Source organism: Budorcas taxicolor, chromosome 6 (assembly GCF_023091745.1).
Source record: "Budorcas taxicolor isolate Tak-1 chromosome 6, Takin1.1, whole genome shotgun sequence".
Taxonomy (NCBI): Eukaryota; Metazoa; Chordata; class Mammalia; order Artiodactyla; family Bovidae; genus Budorcas; species Budorcas taxicolor.
In genome coordinates, this window is record NC_068915.1 from 72,354,445 (window position 1) to 72,375,629 (window position 21,185).

General features: G+C 44.1%; 1 pseudogene; it reads right to left on the reverse strand.

The window, feature by feature from the left end:
* Positions 1-1,743: 1,743 nt before the first annotated feature.
* Positions 1,744-2,217, reverse strand: LOC128050027 (40S ribosomal protein S11-like; annotated as a pseudogene).
* Between the last annotated feature and the right edge of the window lie 18,968 nt (positions 2,218-21,185).

Sequence of the window (21,185 nt, forward strand, 5' to 3'; positions counted from 1 at the left end):
GTGTGGCAAGTGCTATACTATGGGGAGGTAAAGAGTACTTTTGATAATACACGGAAAAACGCCTAACCCAGACTGGGTCTGGGCAGAGAATACCTTGAAGAAACTGATGTCTCAGCTGGGAAGAAAAAAGTTCATTTCTCTCTAGAACATGGTAACTTCTCCCCTAATAAGATACTACTCCCTTCCATGAACAATTTGTTTAAATCCAAAGAACATTTTTTTCCTAGAGTAACCATTAGAGAATAATAAGCTCTTTCTTGGGTTACTCTCTTCCTCTGCTTTAAGAAGAAATGGTGTGGGAATTCCCTGGTGGACCAGTAGTTAGGACCTGGCGCTTTCACTGCCAGGGTCCTCAGTTCAATCCTTGATAGAGAAACTAAGACCCCACAAGCCACTCAATTTGACCAAAAAAATAAAAAGAAGAAGAAGAAGCAAGAAAGAAAAGAAATAACTTGGACTTCCCTGGTGGCACAGTGAATAAGAATGTGCATGTCAGTGCAGGGGACATGGATTCAGTTCCCAGTCTGGGAAGATTCCACATGCCACGGAACAACAAGACCCACGTGCCACAACTACGGAGCCTGTCCTCTAGAGCCTGTGAGCTGCAACTACTGAGCCTGTGTCCTGCAGCTACTGCAGATCGAGCATCTGGAGCCTGTGCTCCACAACAGGAGAAGCCACCGCAGTGAGAAGCCCGAGCACAACGGTGAAGAGTAGCCGCAACTCCCTGCAACTAGAGAAAGCCCGTACAAAGCAACAAAGATCCAGCACAGCCAAGAAATAATTAATTAAACAAAAAACAAATGGCTTAATGTGGCATATGCTGTTTGCTGACTGCTCAAAATCCATTCCTCCTTCTTCCTTTTTTAAAAAAATAATTTTATTTATTTATTTTTGGCTGTGCTGGGTCTTCATTGCTGCACAGGCTTTCTCTAGTTGTGGCTAGTGGAGCCTACTCTATTAATAGTTGCTGTGCATGGGTTTCTCACTGCAGAGGCTTCTCTTCTCATGGAGCACAGGCTCTGGGCTGCAGGCTCAGGAGTTGTGGCATGCGGGTTCAGTGGTTATGGCGAATGGGCTTAGTTGCTCTGAGGCATGTGGGATCTTCCCAGACCAGGAATTGAACCCATGGCCCCTCATTGGCAGGTGGGTTCTTTACCACTAAGCCACTAGACGAGCCCCTTCCTTCTTCTTTGATAAGAAAATACAAATTTTCTTCAGCCACCTAGCAATGTGTTCTAGGAAAATGAATTCTAGGAAACAGACTGTAATTAGTCTAAGGCAACCTTGGCAGTCCAATTCACCTTTCATTTATTTGGCAAATGGTAAATGAGCTCCTGCTATGCACCAGTCTGCTCTAAGTGCTGATTATCTTTGCCAGTTATAAGCGTGGAGTGGGCATGTGGTGCAAATTCCAGACAATAAGGGTAAAGGGGAAGACTGCTGGGGCTTCTGGGGAAGGCTTTTTCTCTCTAGAAGAGTGACATGAGAGCTACTTGAAGAGAAAGCCAAGGCTTTCCCTTCCTGTGTCTGGATAGTGTTATGTGAGAGGTGATGCTTGGAACTGAAACAGTAATCTTGCAACCATGAGGAGAAAGAGAAGAGAAATTCAGAGAGGAGGACACAGTGCTCTGGCCTAGTTAGGTGTTAGGAATTAGCCAAACCTAGAGTCACCTACTTTTTTTTCTTTTTGGACTGGGAAAATCAATATTTTGTTTGAAGCAGTGGGCAGGGGGTCCAGTGTCAGAACTTCTGGAACTGCTTCTAGGTGTCGGCAGCCTTGGTGACCTTGAGCACATGGAAGGGCACCGTCTTGCTAGAGGACCAGCAGTTGCCCACTGTGAAAATGTCCCCAATCTGGATGTCCCTAAAACAGGGCAAAAGATGCACAGACATGTTCCTGTGGCCCTTCTCAAAGCGGCTATACTTTCAGATGTAGTGGAGGTAGTCTGAGTGGATGAGAGAGTGGTCCTCTCCATCTTCATTTTGGTCACTAGACAGAATCTGCCCTTGGATGGAGACATTACCAGTAAAAGGGCATTTCTTGTCAAGGTAGTTGCCCTCAATGGCTTCCTTGGGTGTCTTGAAGCCCAGACCGATGTTTTTGTGGTATCGTAGGAACTTCTCCTTGCCAGTTTCTCTAAGCAGGACTCTCTTTTTATTTTGAAAGATGGTTGGTTGCCTTTGGCATGCATGCTCAGTCTGAATGTCTGCCATCTTCCCCGTTCCCTGAAAAAAGGAAGGCCTACCTTTCTTATATAAGACAGTAGAAAGCCTGGTAAGACACTTTCAGTTGGATATTCATTCACTTGTAGCCACAAGCATCCTGGCAAAATATGCATGATTTTGTTGGTGTTATTTGTTTTGTATTAGAATAAGTGCATATTTCCTGGAGCAGCCGCGAAGAGATACCCCACGTCCACGGTAAGAGAAACCCAAGTAAGACGGTAGGTGTTGCAAGAGGGCATCAGAGGGCAGACACACTGAAACTATAATCACAGAAAACTAGTCAATCTAATCACATGGACCACAGCCTCATCTAACTCAATGAAACTGAGTGGGGCCACGCAAGATGGGCGGGCATGGTGGAGAGGTCTGACAGAATGTGGTCCACTGGAAAAGGTAATTGCAAACCGCTTCACTATTCTTGCCTTGAGAACCCCATGAACAGTATGAAAAGGCAAAATGATAGGGTACTGAATGAGGAACTCCCCAGGTCAGTAGGTGCCCAATATGCTACTGGAGATCAGTGGAGAAATAACTCCAGAAAGAATGGAGGGATGGAGCCAAAGCAAAAACAATACCCAGTTGTGGATGTGACTGGTGATAGAAGCAAGGTCCGATGCTGTAAAGAGCAATATTGCATAGGAACCTGGAATATCAGGTCCATGAATCAAGGCAAATTGGAAGTGGTCAAACAAGAGATGGCAAGAGTGAACGTCGACATTCTAGGAATCAGCGAACTAAAATGGACTGGAATGACTGAATTTAACTCAGATGACCATTATATCTACTACTGCAGGCAGGAATCCCTCAGAAGAAATGGAGTAGCCATCATGGTCAACAAAAGAGTCCGAACTGCAGTACTTGGATGAAATCTCACAAACGACAGAATGATCTCTGTTCGTTTCCAAGGCAAACCATTCAATATCACAGTAATCCAAGTCTACACCCCAACCAGTAACGCTGAAGAAGCTGAAGTTGAACGGTTCTATGAAGACTTACAAGACCTTTCAGAACTAACACCCAAAAAGATGTCCTATTCATTATAGGGGACTGGAATGCAAAAGTAGGAAGTCAAGAAACACCTGGGGTAACAGGCAAATTTGGCCTTGGAATACAGAATGAAGCAGGGCAAAGGCTAATAAAATTTTGCCAAGAGAACACACTGGTCTTAGCAAACACCCTCTTCCAACAACACAAGAGAAGACTCTACACATGGACATCACCAGATGGTCAACAATGAAATCAAATTGATTATATTCTTTGCAGCCAAAGATAGAGAAGCTTTATACAGTCAGCAAAAACAAGACCAGGAGCTGACTGTGGCTCAGATCATGAGCTCCTTATTGCCAAATTCAGACTTAAATTGAAGAAAGTAGGGAAAACCACTAGACCATTCAGGTATGACCTATATCAAATCCCTTATGATTATACAGTGAAAGTGAGAAATAGATTTAAGGGACTAGATCTGATAGATAGAGTGCCTGATGAACTATGGATGGAGGTTTGTGACATTGTACAGTAGACAGGGATTAAGACCATCCCCATGGAAAAGAAATGCAAAAAAGCAAAATGGCTGTCTGAGGAGGCCTTACAAATAGCTGTGAAAAGAAGAGAGGCAAAAAGCAAAGGAGAAAAGGAAAGATACAAGCATCTGAATGCAGAGCTCCAAAGAATAGCAAGGAGAGATAAGAAAGCCTTCTTCAGTGATCAATGCAAAGAAATGGAGGAAAACAACAGAATGGGAAAGACTAGAGATCTCTTCGAGAAAATGAGAGATACCAAGGGAACATTTCATGCAAAGATGGGCTCAATAAAGGACCAAAATGGTATGGACCTAACAGAAGCAGAAGATATTAAGAAGAGGTGGCAAGAAAACACAGAAGAACTGTACAAAAAAGATCTTCATGACCCAGATAATCACAATGGTGTGATCACTCACCTAGAGCCAGACATCTTGGAATGTGAAGTCAAATGGGCCTTAGGAAGCATCACTACGAACAAAGCTAGTGGAGATGATGGAATTCCAGTGGAGCTATTTCAAATCCTGAAAGATGATGCTGTGAAAGTGCTGCACTCAATATACCAGCAAATTTGGAAAACTCACCAGTGGCTACAGGACTGGAAAAGGTCAGTTTTCATTCCAATCCCAAAGAAAGGCAATGCCAAAGAATGCTCAAACTACTGCACAATTGCACTCATCTCACACACTAGTTAAGTAATGCTCCAAGCCAGGCTTCAGCAATACATGAACTATGAACTTCCAGATGTTCAAGCTGGTTTTAGAAAAGGCAGAGGAACCAGAGATCAAATTGCCAACATCTGCTGGATCATGGAAAAAGCAAGAGAGTTCCAGAAAAACATCTATCTCTGCTTTATTGACTATGCCAAAGCCTTTGTCTGTGTGGGTCACAATAAAGTGTGGAAAATTCTTCAAGAGATGGGAATACCAGACCACCTGACCTGCCTCTTGAGAAATCTGTATGCAGGTCAGGAAGCAACAGTTAGAACTGGGCATGGAACAACAGACTGGTTCCAAATAGGAAAAGAAGTACATCAAGGCTGTATATTGTCACCTTGTTTATTTAACTTATATGCAGAGTACATCATGAGAAACGCTGGGCTGGAAGAAGCACAAGCTGGAATCAAGACTGTCAGGAGAAATATCAATAACCTCAGATATGCAGGTGACACCACCCTTATGGCAGAAAGTGAAGAGGAACTAAAAAGCCTCTTGCTGAACGTGAAAGAGGAGAGTGCAAAAGTTGGCTTAAAGCTCAACATTCAGAAAACGAAGATCATGGCATCTGGTCCCATCATTTCATGAGAAATAGATGGGGAAAGAGTGGAAACAGTGTCAGACTTTATTTTTCTGGGCTCCAAAATCCCTGCAGATGGTGACTGCAGCCATGAAATTAAAAGATGCTTACTCCTTGGAAGGAAAGTTATGAGCAACCTAGACAGGACATTGAAAAGGAAACTATAAGCAAGGTGAAAAGACAGCCTTCAGAAAGGGAGAAAATAATAGCAAATGAAGCAACTGACAAACAACTAATCTCAAAAATATACAAGCAACTCCTGCAGCTCAATTCCAGAAAAATAAATGACCCAATCAAAAAATGGGCCAAAGAACCAAATAGGCATTTCTCCTGAGAAGACATACAGATGGCTAACAAACACATGAAAAGATGCTCAACATCACTTATTATCAGAGAAATGCAAATCAAAACCACAACGTGGTACCATTTCACGCCAGTCAGAATGGCTGCGATCCAAAAGTCTACAAGCAATAAATGCTGGAGAGGGTGTGGAGAAAAGGGAACCCTCTTACGCTGTTGGTGGGAATGCAAACTAGTACAGCCACTATGGAGAACAGTGTGGAGATGCCTTAAAAAACTGGAAATAGAATTGCCTTATGACCTAGCAATCCCACTGCTGGGCATACACACTGAGGAAACCAGAATTGAAAGAGACACGTGTACCCCAATGTTCATCACAGCACTGTTTATAATAGCCAGGACATGGAAGCAACCTAGATGTCCATCAGCAGATGAATGGATAAGAAAGCTGTGGTACATGGAATATTACTCAGCCATTAAAAAGAATACATTTGAATCATTTTTAATGAGGTGGATGAAACTGGAGCCTATTATACAGAGTGAAGTAAGCCAGAAAGAAAAACACCAGTACAGTATACTAATGCATATATATGGAATTTAGAAAGATGGTAATGATAACCCTATATGCAAGTCAGCAAAAGAGACACAGATGTATAGAACAGTCTTTTGGACTCTGTGGGAGAAGGAGAGGGTGGGATGATTTGGGAGAATGGCATTGAAACATGTATAATATCATATATGAAATGAATTGTCAGTCCAGGTTCAATGCATGATACTGGATGCTTGGGGCTGGTGCTGGGGATGACCCGGAGGGGTGGTACAGGGAGGGGGGAGGGAGGGGGGTTCAGGATGGGGAACATGTGTATACCTGTGGCGGATTCATGTTGGTGTATGGCAGAACCAATACAGTATTGTGAAGTAATTAACCTCCAATTAAAATAAATAAATTTTAAAAAAAAAGCAGAGACATTACTTTGCCGACTAAGGTCCGTCTAGTCAAGGCTATGGCTTTTCCAGTGGTCATGTATGGATGTGAGAGTTGGACTGTGAAGAAAGCTGAGCACTGTAGAATTGATGCTTTTGAACTGTGATGTTGGAGAAGACTCTTGAGAGTCCCTTGGACTGCAAGGAGATCCAACCAGTCCATTCTGAAGGAGATCAGTCCTGGATGTTCTTTGGAAGGAATGATGCTGAAGCTGAAACTCCAAAACTTTGGCCACCTCATGCGAAGAGTTGACTCACTGGAAAAGACTCTGATCCTGGGAGGGATTGGGGGCAGTAGGAGAAGGGGACAACAGAGGATGAGATGGCTGGATGGCATCAGTGACTCGCTGGACATGAGTTTGAGTGAACTCCAGGAGGTGATGATGGACAGGGAGGCCTGGTGTGCTGTGATTCATGGGGTCGCAAAGAGTTGGACACGACTGAGTAACTCAACTGAACTGCAGTGATTATTTTAATAAATGGATGAAGACTCATATTTTTCATTTTCTTCTCAACTGTGTTGTTTGATCTTAGCAGAATTTAAATCCCAGACATCTTTATGTGTGAAAGTCATTTCCCTTGATCTGTCTCTTCCTTCAGCCATTGCAGATCCCTCGACAGGAAGCCGACGTGTCTGGCAGCAAAGCCGCATTCTCTTCTGGGTCCCCTAGCTGTTGGGCCTTTGGGAGCACTCCAAATTGAGGGTATTTTGGTTTTTTAATGTGGAAGAGGCAGCTCCTTGTTTGAAGAATCACCTTTCTTACTATGAATTTGATAGGCAGTTTCATTCCTTCCTCCTCCCTCTCTCCCTAAACTTCCTCCTTCTCTTCCCCCACCCCAGCACTCTCTCACACACACTCTCTCTCATTCACTAGTTTTTTCTCTTTCTTTCTTTTACCCCAGATGAGTGAGGCTGTGAGCTGTACTCTTTGTAACCTGTGAAATTTTTGGAGACTCCTTGAATCTTGTTCAAAGAGAAACCAGGCAAATTCCATGTTCTAATTCAAAGCTTCCTGGCTGAACTCAGTGGAACTCCAGCTAAGGAATTAAGTTGGTAAGCCAGGGATATTTGAAATGAATAATGGAGATATTTGGGGATAAGCTTTAATTTTGGAATAAGTATGTCAAATAGCTTTTGCTGGAACAATTTTAGTGTAAAGTTGCAAGTATTTAAGATGCCACTTGGCTTCTCACCATCTTGATGATGCCAATAGAGGGGATAGATTTCCTGTGCACTCTGAGATCTGGGTACTAATCCCTGTTTGCTCTTTTATTACATTGTTGATCTGAAACATCATCACCATCCTTCTGAGATTTTCACATCTGCCCATTTCTTATGTCATTGCTTATTTTGACTAACAGCTATAAGTCCAGGGAGGAGTGTTGTATTGGTTTGGGTACTGACAGGAAAGAGATATCAGAAGTAATTAAGAGAAGGACATGAGTTTGAGCAAGCTCTGGGAGTTGGTGATGGACAGGGAAACCTGGTGTGCTGCAGTCCATGGGGTTGCAAAGAGTCGGACACAACAAGCTACTGAACTGAACTAAATGAAAGGCCTCTACAAGGATGTAAGGGAACCAACAAGGAAGTGAAATATGCCAGCTGATAACAGTTATTACCTCTTGGATTAGAATGGGTCAAGGAAAGGAAGAGGTTACTGGAAGCTGAAGAGACTTATAGCTGTGAAAGGACTTCCTGCCAGAAGCCATGGCCTTGACTAAAATATAGACCCATTCATTAATCTATATGCCTTTATTGCTCAGGATAAAAGCTAAGCTCTATAATAAGAGATCCCCAACACTATGACTTAATCAATATGTAAGTTTATTTCTCTACCAGTTATCATCCTGCATAGAAGTCCAGGGTTGATGTAATGACTTGGTGGTGTTGAGTACTTTGGTGATTGTTAGTTCTATGAAAAAGTGTTTCCAGTCTTCTTCCTCTGGGAATAAGGAAGGAATGTGCTTCTCTGCCTGCTTGGGGTTAGTTGTGGTCATGCAGCTTGCTTTGGCCAGTGAAATGTGACAGAGAACGAGATGTTTGGATGGCATCATCAACTCAATGGACATGAGTTTGCGCTAACTCTGGGAGATGGTGAAGGACAGGGAAGCCTGGCGTGCTGCAGTCCATGGGGTCACAAAGAGTCGGACACAGCTTAGCTACTGAGCAACAGCAACAATGTGAGTGAGTGTGAGGTGTGTTACCGAAGCATTTAGATGCCAACGCGAGGCTCTTGTGCTTGTTTCCCCTTTCCCTGAGATTTGTGGGCGAACTATTGACATGAAGGACAGCCATCCTGAAGAGTTTCTCTTCGGAAAATCTTGCAGAAGAGAACTGTATCAGATTTGCGGATGTGAGAAACACAGCATTGTTCTCAGGCCTCTGAGATCAGAGGTTGTTAGCACAGCTAAACCTGGCATTTCTTGACTAATCCTGAGACCCAGGGTCTTTCTCTTCTGTTGCCCTCCTGAGCCTAAGGGGTTGCAGTCATCTGCATATCTGAGACAGCTCACTACCTTGTATGGATGGCGCTCAGTCGTGTCTGACTCTGTGCGATGGCATGGACTGTAGCCCCCAGGCTCCTCGGTCCATGGGATTCTCCAGGCAAGGATACTGGAATGGGTTGCTGTTTCCTACTCGAGAAGATCTTCCTGACCCAGGGATTGAAACACGTGTCTTCTGCATCTCCTGCTGGCAGGTGGATTCTTTACCACTGGGCCACGTGGGCTTCCTGCTTACTAAGATACTCACATCCTTGATCATAGGAAGTGGGAAAGAGTAACAAGACAGCACACTTACTCTTTTTAGGAGCATTACCTGGAAGTGGCACACATCACTTCATTGGTCACATCCAGTGCTTTAGTTATCTATTGCTGCATAACAAATATCCCCAAGCTTACCAGACTAAAACAACAGACCTTTATTCTATCAAACCATTCCAAGAGCAGCTTAGCTGGGTGGTTGTGGTTCTGAGCTTGCAGTTATCTAAAGGCTAGACAGGGGCCAGAGGATGCACTTTCAAGCCTACTCATAGGGTTCTTGGCAGACCTCTATCCTCACTGGCTGTTTTCAGGGGTCTCAGTTCCACATGGCAGCTGCCTTTCCCCAGAGCAACTAATCCAAGATGCAGGGGGAGAGAGAGAGAGAAAGAGAGAGAGAAGCTGCAGTATCTTTTAGAAACTAATCTCAGAAGTGACACATCGTTTGTTTTTGTTTTTTTTTTTCTGGTCACACAGACCAGCCCTGGTTCAGTGTGGGAAGGGCCTATGCAAATATGTGAATACCAGGAAGCAGAGCTCGTTGGAGGCTGGCTAAAAAAATCTATCTACATGGGAAATGAGACTATTTAGTCTTTAGCTGGACAGCCGTTCTCCTCAGATAAAATTACAGGAAGAAAGAGAGAAGCGCTAGTGTACACACAACCAGCTAAACAAAAACACAACAGCAAGCACTCTTAAAAAGAGAGAGAGAGAAGGGCTAAGGGGACAACCAGCGTTCTCTGCCTCAGCTCTCCCCCTGGAGAAAGGGGACATAAATATACGTGCTCACACCTCTCCTGGTTCATGAACACACATTCTGTATCTTGAAAAGATTCTGTGCTTCTGTACTATGGTTCCTATGCTGTGCCTTGAGGATTCTCATCCTCAGCGTCACTATCCCCAGAAACTTGCCTTCTTCGCTCCAGGGCAGTGTCGAATTCCAAGGTACAAGGTTTTTTTTGTTTGCTTGTTTGTTTTTTGTTTTTTTTTTTTGTTTTTTGTTTTTTGTTTCTTAATGCAGGAGGAGAGGGAGCTTGCATCTGGAAGAAAGAGAAAGAAAATCCTTCTGCATTGCTCATCTGAAACTCCAAGGATGAGTCACATGAACTGTGAGTCAGTGAGTCATGAGTATTTCGGTAGTTGGATGCGTTACATAAATTGAGATTCAAGTCCAATGTTTCTCATATTTTTCTAAGTTTAGGTGGAAAACTCTTATAAGAAGTCACATGGAAACTTATCTTTATAGGAGTACATCCCCAGGGGAGCAGTGCTCAAATATTTGTAAGATGACAGCTGATGGTGAAGCTGAAGGGAGACTCTCTCTAAAACCTTCACTTCTTCATGCCTATAATTGTTCACGGAGACCACACCATCAAAGCCCCAGGCTTCATAAAACCAAGAAATCTTATTCTCCTGCCTTGTCAATATAAGCACGGCTCATGTTCTGTATCCTTGCCTGACTTCTGTGCACTCCACTACCGTCTCCTAGTACTTCCATCATGGGAAGAGAATATGAAGTTTTTAAAATTATTTATTTATTTATCTTTTGGTTGCACTGGGTCCTTGTAGCTGCAAGCAGGCTTTCTTTAGTTGCAGCGCACACGCTTCTCATCATAGCGGCTTCTTGTCGTGGAGCGTGGGCTCTCGGCAGACGGGCTTCCCTAGTTGCAACGCATGGGCCAGTAGTTGAGGTGCATAGGCTTAGTTGCTCCAAGGCATGTGCGATCTTTCTGGATCAGGCAAATTCTTATCCACTGTACCACCAGGGAAATCTGAGAATATGACATTTTAAAATGACTTTTCTTCTTACCGTTGTTATTGCTAGTTACTCTGGCATTGAGGTTGGGCAGGGGTACGTTTGAAACAGTTTGTTGAGATTTCCAAATGACCCTTTAGTGGAAAGTGGAATATGTGGAACAAGATTGCTGCATGGAGATGGCCAGGGTTGAGGGAGAGCAGCCAAATGTCCACAAGAAAGTAACAAAATCCTATCTATCAAACATTTGCACTTAATTACAAAAAGTATGTATTTAATGTCCATAAATTACCTGTCAGTGGTCATCTTTTCCTTTAATATGCAAAAATAACTTTTTTCTCAAGTCCCCATCAACTGAGAATTGTCTGGTGTTCTGTCTGGTTCTGTTTAGGGTTTGTTGGCCTATGTATTCCTGGCTTTCTTTTACTCTGAATTCCTGCTTCTTCTGGATTCATAGTTACTCTAGTGGCCAGGATTCCTCCTTCTGTGCACTCCTCTCTTCCTTTTTTCACTCTCCCATTAGTTAGGATTCTTTTTGCTGCCAATGGCAGATACACACCAAGAAGGGGATTCACTAGTTCACAGATCTAGGAAGGCAGGGATGGAAGCGTGAACCTAGTGCTCTCTCACTCTCTGTGTCTCTCTCTTTCTAACTTTCTTCACTCTCTGGCTTCATTCTCTCTCATGACATTCCTTCCCTAGCTGGGTCTATGGCTGCCTGCAACCCCAGGCCTCCACCCTCACAACTCTCTAAGCACGAGGACAGTAAAGAACTACCCCTACCATTCCAGCTGGGAAAACTCTGGTGAGGGACTTTAATTGGCCCAGCTTAGGTCCAAAGCCTGTATCTTGGTTCAGTCCCCAAGTGTGAAGGGCCGTGGCGTTGTGACTGTCTGGCCTGGGTCGTGTGTCTAACTCTGAGTAGGGCAGGGAAACGGGGATGCTACGATTAACCGCTCTACTGCATGAAGTGGGAGGTGCTCCCCAGATGTAAAGGGGTGTTATTACCCCTTCACAGGAAGACAGCCGACAGAAACAAGTGCTTCTACTGCCCACTCTGGGCCACAGACATGGCCCAAGCGGCTCCTGCCCTCTCCACCCCGCAAAGCATCGCCAAGGCAAGGCCATTTTGTGTAATAGCGCCATCCTCGAGGTGACGGATAACAAAGAGCAGTGGCAGAACGGTAGCCACTGTGCAGTGTTAATATAAAATGGCATTTAAAAGTCCCTGAGCCAACCCACCAGCCTTCTGGGTCAGCAGGCGGGTTGCTGGAGCTTGTGCTCTGTCCCAGATCATGCTCCTCCGTCTCTCCCCTCAGTGCCTGAGGGCCCCAGCTAGCTGCCCACCTGAGCATCCATGGGACACAGTCCTAAGTTTCTGCTACTTTCTTGTGCACAGCCACTGAATTCTTCATTTTCTTCCCTTCTAGGCTTATGTTTTATGGCCCCCCAAACTCATCAAGGTGTTTTCATAAACAAAAGAGCAAATTCTCCCTTAGGAAGAATCTTTCTAAGGATATTGTGATCTTATGATTATTAATAAGTAATATATATGTTTGCTCTTCATCTTGCTCCTGGCACACAATTCCCAAAACCCTTGTAATTTCCTAAGTGATGAGAGCAATGGGAACGTCGTGCTATTTTTTTTTAATAGTATTTGGTCTTTTGCCCTCAAATAGCTCCAGTTCCTGAAGTAGCTCCAGAGTGAGAAAGGCAAAAGAAACCTCTTGCCATGAATAACAAGGACTTCCCTGGTGGCTCAGATGGTAAAGAATCCGCCTGCAATGCAGGAGACCCGGGTTCAATCTCTAGGTCAGGAAGATCCCCTGGAGAAGGAAATGGCAACCCACTCCAGTATTCTCGCTTGAGTAAGCCAATGGACAGAGTAGTCTGGCAGGCTACAGTCCATGGAGTCGCAGAGTCGGACACGGCTGAGTGAATTTCACTTCACTTTCAACCACACCTGAGTTTGTGTTATGGAGGTGATTTTTGGAAAGCCCTTAGATAACCACAGGACTGGGGACTGGTCACCAGGGGAACCAAGCAGGTGGTTAGAGAGCTGGAACTTTCAGCCCCCTCCCACCTCCCACTGCTGACCTCCAGGGAGGGGATCAGGGCTGGGGACTGAGTTTAATCATGATTAGCCAATGATTTAATCAATCACACCTACATAATGAAATCTCTGTAAAAAGCCCCTAAAGTGCAAGGTTCAGAGAGCTCCTGGCTTGGTAAAGAGGAGAAGGTGCTGGGAGAGAGGCGCCCAGAGCCAGCCTGGGAGCTGCACATTCTTCCCCCAAGTCTTGCCCTCTGCATCTCTTCCATCTGACTGTTGCTGAGTGACAGCCTTCATAATAAGCTGGTAATCTAGGGAGTAAACTTTTCCTGAGTTCTGTGAGCTGCTCTGGAAAATCAATCCACCCCGAGGAGAAGATCATGAAACCTCCAATTTACAGCCAGTCCATCAGAAGCACAGACCGGGCTTGCTCCGCTTGCTGAACACTAAATCATCCTAAAGGCTGATGACATCAAGAAACGAGGGCAGTGGGTAGACTGCTGAAACACTGACAGAGAGAAAAACATGGCATAGTGGTTGGTTAAGGACTATGACAACGATATTATCAAGGAATACTTAAAATGCAAGAAATGAACAAACAGTGATCCTGACCCTAGTTAGATACATATATTAATTGAATGATTAATTTGTTAAAGGATACTCTATCTTCATTCCCCTCCAGCACCTGCCATTCGAGGATTCAACTCTTGGGCCAGATAAACACAGGAAGTGATCCTCTATCATAAACATGCTTCTCAACTCCAAGCCAAAGGCACACTTTCTGCTCAGCTGGTTAACTCTTCTTGTTCTGGATGGCTTGTTCTTGAATCATTTCTCTGGTGTGTTGGATAGACTTCTGAGCTGGGGCTTAGACCTGGTTTAGTATCTCTCTCATTGCCTGACATGGGCTCATCTCCATGCTCTGTCTGGGTTTGCTTCGCCTACTGTAATATTAACAGTGCATTTTTTCCCTGTTAGACCGTGGCTATGAAAGTGCTTTGAACAGTAAAGAATGCTCTCTCTATGCAGGTGTTTGTGAAGTGCACACATTCCTGTGCATCTCCCTTCTTTCTTTCCAGAACATGATGTCAGCACCGAGCCACGTGCTGACAGATGCTCCGACTACCGCCGACTGGGCTGCAGAGGAGTATGCCAGACGAGGCTGTTCTGCTCAGATGCTGGTTCACTGTGTGTTGTTTAGAGAAGAAATGTTTTAAGGTAAAGGAGGAGGAAGCTTGCCGCAGATGTTTAATGGGATCTTGTAAATATTTGTATTCCAAATAACTGTTACTGTTTCTTATTCTGAGCTCTTTATAAAGAACTGAAAAGACTGTGCCTGCATAAGAGTTCAGAAGTGGACACCAGCCTCATTCTGGGCTGGGTTGGCAGATACTGCTAGTGGCCTTTCCAATATCCATCCTCCCCTTTCTTCTTCCTTACCAAGAGAACCGTAATTTTTCTTAAGGCAGTATGATGCCCAATTACATATGCTCACCTTCCCAGACTCCCTTGCAATTGGGAGTGACCATGTGACCCAACTCTGGCCAATGAGATGTAGGTACAAGTCCCTAGGTAGGGGCCTCCAGAAACTTTTAAAGGGAAGAATCTTACCTAGCATTTGCTCTTTGTTTTCTCCTTTTTTATTTAAAATGCACCCATCTTGTCTCCATGAACACAAGAGCCACATGCTAAGGATAGGAAAGTAGGAAAATAAAATGACTGCAGTTTCTTGTCACCCTCACCTGCTGATGTCTTATGTAAAAACAGTCAATTAAACAAACATATAGAAAGCCTATTTGGTTAATCCATTGTAATTACGTTACTGTTCATGCACTCAAATATAGACCCCGCTAAGCTGTTTCATGTGCTGTGTATAATAGAAAATGGATGCAAATCGACCGTAGAGTTTTCAGATCAGTGTTGCTCAAGCTTTCGTGTGCATGTACATCACCTGGAGAGCTTGTTGAAAATGCAGATTCTGATTCAGTAGGTCTGGATTGGAGTTGAGATTCTGTACTTTTCTTTCTCACAAGCTTGCGGCTAATGCTGATGATGCCAGTCCTGGACCACACTTTGAATAGCAAGGATTAGAAAATGACAGCTCTTTTGTCAGGCTGCTCTTATGCTGAGCTATTCTGCTTTCCTTTGATATGCTTATTATTCAGTTAAAAATCTGCAGAGGACTCAGTGCATTTTCACAAAATGTTAAGGTTTTATTTAGAACATCATTTCAGAGACAAAAAGCAGTTCATTTTGTTTAGCAAAATAAATTGACAAATGTATTTAAATAAGGGAAATTTAAGACTTTTGTGGATTTTTCGCCTTAGTTATTTGATTTTTGCCAGTTGGGATTTCTGACTTCCAGCCTGAGTGCTTTCCAAGTTAATTCAGCTATAATCCAAGGAACTGCTTTATGAAATCCACATGACTCAAAGTCCCTCTGTATTCTCACTCAATGTATTAAATGAAACACAAGGAAAATGAATTAGGGAAGTGGAATTAGAAGGAGATGCGTCTTTCTCTTGGTCATGTTATCTTTTCAACAGAAGCCTTGACCATTCTGAAATGGATGTTGACAGTAAATTGTTATTGGGAGGTGATGGTCAAAAGGAAACTTAGGTGGTTTTTAACACCATCTGTTATCATGACTCAAAAGGAAATGCCAGCCACACCATTTGCAGCCACACCTCTGCTTTACACAGAAGCTGCTGCACATAGCTTCCTATGTGCTTGCACACAGAAAGATTGTTATTATCTTCTCTAGTTATGTACATTAAAAAAAATACAACATTGTGTTAAATAGCAGGACAGCTAACAGTGGGACATAACAACGCTACACTGAAAAACCAAAATAGCTTAATGAAGCTGAGAAGAGAAATAGCAGATGGTCTTCATGAAGGGGAGCGCCAATGCCCACCATCTTCTCAGTCTGTGACAGATCTGCACTCAGAGGGTAGGCCTTCAGACCGCCGCCACTGGGCCAGGCGCTGCTTGAACCATTTCTGGAGGAGGAAAATGTGCAAAGTTACTTGTCACATATTGAAAAATATCCATTCCCTTTCTCAAAGGAGCTTCTGTGACCCAGTTGTAAAAAAGGAAAGTAAGAACTGAGCCCATGGGGCTGGTTCTTCTCTCTGATACTTACTTACCTTTCTGCCTCAGGACCTTTGCACATACTATTTCCTATGCTTAAATAAATCCTTCTCACTGAAGCCTTCCGTGACCATTTTATCTAAAGTAGATTCTCTATCCCTCTCCTTAGTCTCTATTTTAATACTTGGTTACCTTCTCAGAACTTTGGATATCTGTAATGAATTCATTAACTTGTGCATTCACTTGCTTTTAGTCTACGTTTCCTTCTAAAAGATAAGAGCCGTGAAAGCAGAGTCTGCATCCGTCTTATCACTATTAGCCCCTAGCATAAGGGCTTAACAGAGATTAATCGATGTTTGTTGAATGATAAAAGAAATCAAAGCATCTCCTTGTTGCCCCAGATAAATCTATACAACCGTTTTACCTCATCAGTGTGGGGTGATCCCAAGGGCCTTGGTCATCCACAGTGCTTCATTAGAATTTGTTGAATAAAATGAATGAAAAACTAAGCACTGGACAGCCTTGGGGCTCTTCTTTTGGGGGAATCTATGGAGTAGTCTGGCCCAATCTTTCTTGCTCCAGGGCCACTGAGCAGTGAGAAAAGATAGAGTAGAATTCCCAGTTTACTCAAAATCTTCTAGATTTGTGTGACCCAAATATTCATACCTCACAAAATTAACCATGGATTTAGAAAAGCCCCAGATGGGATAGTTCTAGCCATGGTACCATGTGAAGGCTAAAACATTCTTCATATGTTGTAGAATTGCCTTACAACATATCAGTCAGTTCAGTTCAGTCGCTCAGTTGCTTCTGTCTCTTTTTGACCCCATGGACTGCAGCACACCAGGCTTCCCTGTCCATCACCAACTTCTGGAGCTTACTCAAACTCATGTCCATCGAGTCAGTGATGCTATCCAACCAACTCATCCTCTGTCGTCCCCTTCTCCTCCCACCTTCAATCTTTCTCAGCATCAGGGTCTTTTCTGATGAGTCAGTTTTTCACGTCAGGTGGCCAAAGTATTGCAAATGAATACTCAGGACTGATTTCATTTAGGATTGACTGGTTTGATCTCCTTGCAGTCCAAGAGACTGTCAAAAGTCTTCTCCAACACCACAGTTCAAAAGCATCAAGTACAACATAATTACACCATTGAGATTATACCATTGGAGAAAGAAATGGCAACTCATTCCAGTATTCTTGCCTGGAAAATTCCATGGACAGAGGAGCCTGGAGGGGCTATAGTCCATGGGGTCACAAAGAGTCAGACACGACTGGACATGCTTGTATATTTATACCACTGAGGGGTGGGAATTCTGCAAAGGGGAAATGAGGAGATCCATGCTGGGGAAGAGTCTGGGGTATGAAGGAGGTTGGCCAGGAGGGATCTGGATTTTTCAGAAAACAACATTGAAGAGAGAAGAGTGAAGGCATAGAAGCAGCAAGCATTGATCTACACAGGAGACGATGAGTAGAAGGCTCTATGGGAGGGACGGAACCTCTAGGCTTTATTCTCCTGTGCTTCCCAACCTTTCACATAACATGGCACACTTTCTCTACCTCAACGCTTGAGTAGGTGACCACTGGCGGCTCTGTAGTCCTGGGCCCTGCCAACAGGAAGCTCTATTCTAATCAACTGGCTCTGAGAACTTGAGGACGTTAGAGCACCAGTCAGCTCAACTATAAGTGAAGAGGGAAGCTTAGGGAGTTTCTATTGTCCTGGTTAGGGTTTCTAACATTTACCTATTCCTAGGACTTCCCTGGGAGTCTGGTGGTTAAGAATCCACCTTGCAATGCATGGCATGCAGATTCGATCCCTGGTCAGGGAACTAAGATCCCACATGCCTGGGAGCAACTGAGCCCAGCCACCGCAACTAGAGGGTCTGTGCATTGCAACTAAGCCCCAATACAGCCAAATAAATGAACAAATATTAAAAGATAAAATAAACTTTCAATGTACCTATTCTAGGGGCCAATAGATGAGGGGACAGAAAGGAAGCAGAGAGAAAGAACACAGCTGTGGGATGGATGCCAGACCTGGGATGTGCTGATGGAGATGGTGTGGAGATTGTGTGGTGACACCTAGACGTCTCTGACTTAGCACAGCCTCCCAACAAACAGGGTGGACTCCAGGGCCACGCTGGGGAAGACCTCATCTCTACAGAGATCTAGGGAATCAAAGGGCACTTCAGCATACACCCCAGATGAGAAGAAAAAGCAAGGACCACAGGGGAAGGAGTGCTTCTGTCTCAAGGCCTGAGAGCTAGGAAGCGAGGAAACAGGATGGTCTAGGGTCGGGTCTGCACCAAGGCTCAGCTGGCTGAACAGCAAGGGACCACGCCTATACTTCGCCCTAACTGTTCAACAGAGTTTACACACTGAAGTCCGTTACACAGCCACTGAGATCTGTGGTCTTATATACCTTTGTACTGTTGATGCGGCAGCAGAGAAAAGAATTGAAAACCAGTGGCAGCAGATTGCTCTTGGGGAAACTTTCTCTTAGGGGTTGCTTTCTGGATGCAGTATTTCGCTCTTAGGGGTCTCCCTCCTTAAGGAGAATAGAGAACTCATGTGTTTTTGGTAGCTTTAGCCAATGTTCTGGGCTTCCCTGGTGGCACAGATGGTAAAGAATCTGCCTGCAGTACTGGAGACCCGGGTTCAATCCCTGGGTGGGGAAGATCCCCTAGAGAAGGCAATGGCTATACACTCCAGTACTCTTGCCTGGAAAACTCCATGGGCAGAGAAGCTTGGTGGGCTGCAGTCCACAGGTGCAAAAAGAGTCAGACACAACTGAGTGACTAACACTTCACACTTCAGCCAATGTTCTACTGCTAAAGATGGGCATATTTGCTTCGGGGATCCACGTGTGTATTTAGCTAACTCTGGAATCTGGTGTGAGAGCAGCATGGTTCCAGTTTCATTAATGAGGTGCCTCTGCAGGGATTTTGAGGCTACAAGGTCTGATTCAACAGAATTTCCAGTTACTAGAGCTGAATAAACGGCAGAGTTTTACAGACCAACTAATTAAAACTTGGAGGGAGAAAGGCTCATTTTCTATCAGGATTCATTTAGAACAAAATGATTGAGCTGCACTCATTCAGAAGAGCCAATTCTTACATGAGTAATGAAGCAGCATATTAATATACAGTTACTGAAAATAACTTCAGCAATGACCACATTTGTGAATCGGTGAGTTGGCATCCGAATGCTTAATAAATTGAACCCTAGCATTGGGGAATGGAGGGAAGCTCAAGAAAAGCTCAGCTATTTTTGAGTGACTGAACTGAACTGATTTTCTGAAGATATATATTTTAAATCACACACATGTATAATAATTTAGCAAACCAGTTGCTCTCCAACAAAAACCGTTAAACACCTTGCTTGCTTTTTTTCACCTTCAGAGCAGAATCTTATCACATCTCACTCATGTCGAGACTAATTTTCCACCTGGCTTTTCTCCTTCTCTTCTTTGTTTTGGTCGGTCATCCCCTGGGAAAGACATTCATCCCTTTCTTGCTTATAAATGGATGCCCTCATTAGCCTCACCCATTGATGGAGATTTATTTACTCCAAGGGGACAGATGATAATTAGACCCTGTGATGTGGAGGGGTTGAGGCAAAATAACACTGTTCCTGTCCTTTTCTCCAGTAACTAACATTTCATTCTTTTTAGGAAGAGACCTTTAGAGGTCTTTTTCCACTGATGAAACATCTAACAACTAAAACCAGGGTTCTGGGAAGAATCCCAGGATATTAAGAGGAGATAAAAATTCTGGAAACCAATCTAGGAGCCAATGCCAACTACACTGGGGTTGAATCAGTGACAATAGAAAATGGCAGATCATCCTAACCTCCCAAGGGGCTGATGAGAGCTTTCCCAGCCCCTTCTCACACTGACTTCAAAATAATAAAAGACACAGGGGTTGAGATTCTGTAAAGTTTATCTAATTTAAATATAAGGGAAATCTAATTACTGTCATGAGAAAAAAATCCATTCTGGGACTGAAGCTGAAGCGCCAATACTTTGGCATTCTGATGCAAAGAACTGACCCATTAGAAAAGACCCTGATGTTGGGAAAGATTGAAGGCAGAAGGAGAAGGGCACAGCAGAGGATGAGATGGTTGGACAGCATCATGGACTCAATGGACAGGAGTTTGCTCAAACTTTGGGACCTAGTGAAGGACAGGGAAGCCTGGTGTGCTGCAGTGCATGGGATCGCAAAGAGTTAGACACGGCTGGATAACAAGGATCCCAGCAAATGCACCTTCAAAAGTAATTTACATTAGAGCATCCTTCACCTCATGCTGGGTTCCTGTTGGCGTCCTCTGCAAGTAGAGAACACTGTCCTACAGTGGGACAGTTACAAAGGGGTCAAAGTCCCCAGTCAGGGAACAGTTTAACCTTTTAGTCCCTCTTACTTTTGCCAAAGTATCAGCAGCGTGAATCAGCTTGAGTAAACTGTTAATATCTCACAGTAGCATAGCATGCTTATTTTTCTTTTCCTAGTATTCCTTGTTCTAGGAAAAAGAATATGAATCCAATTCTGGAGGTGGGTGGTATTAGGCATAAAGAGAGCAAGCATGTGAAATAAAAATTATCTTGGCTTTGACAACCTTTTCTTATGGAAAAAGGTAACATTAATAAAGAAAAGAAACAGAGAAAGCATTGATAGCAGACACTGCTTGTATGCAGGCTGGGCACACCCTGGTCTCCAGCAGTTATTTACAGGGTCCCTCCAGGGAAACCATTCCCACCCACCAGTCCATGTTGGGGGCGGGACCGCTGGCAAGGAGTTAAGGGGATGGTGGGTTGGTGGGGAGGATGGGAAGTTGGAAGATGAGATCCAATCTGATAAGAGAGGACAGAGGGTCACCTAGGAAGCCTCTTCCTCTGAAATTGCTCAATTTCTCCTCTCTCTGAGCTCTGGGGTCTCAGATGCTTCCTTGTAGTTGGTGCTGGAAGACAGAGGGGTAAAGCCGAGCTGTGGCAATGTCGGGGAGGAAGAAGGTGTTGGCCTTGTGGCAGGAAAAGGAAGCAAAGGGCCCTGCTATGAGGCTGACTCATCCCCGCAAAGGCTCACTTCAGAGCTGGGTCGATCATTTGCCCATTTGAGGGTGGGAAAAGAGGTGAGATGGGAGAAGGGATGCCTGAGACGGTGGAGGAACCTGCTATGCAGGGGTCTGAACTGGCTGACCTTG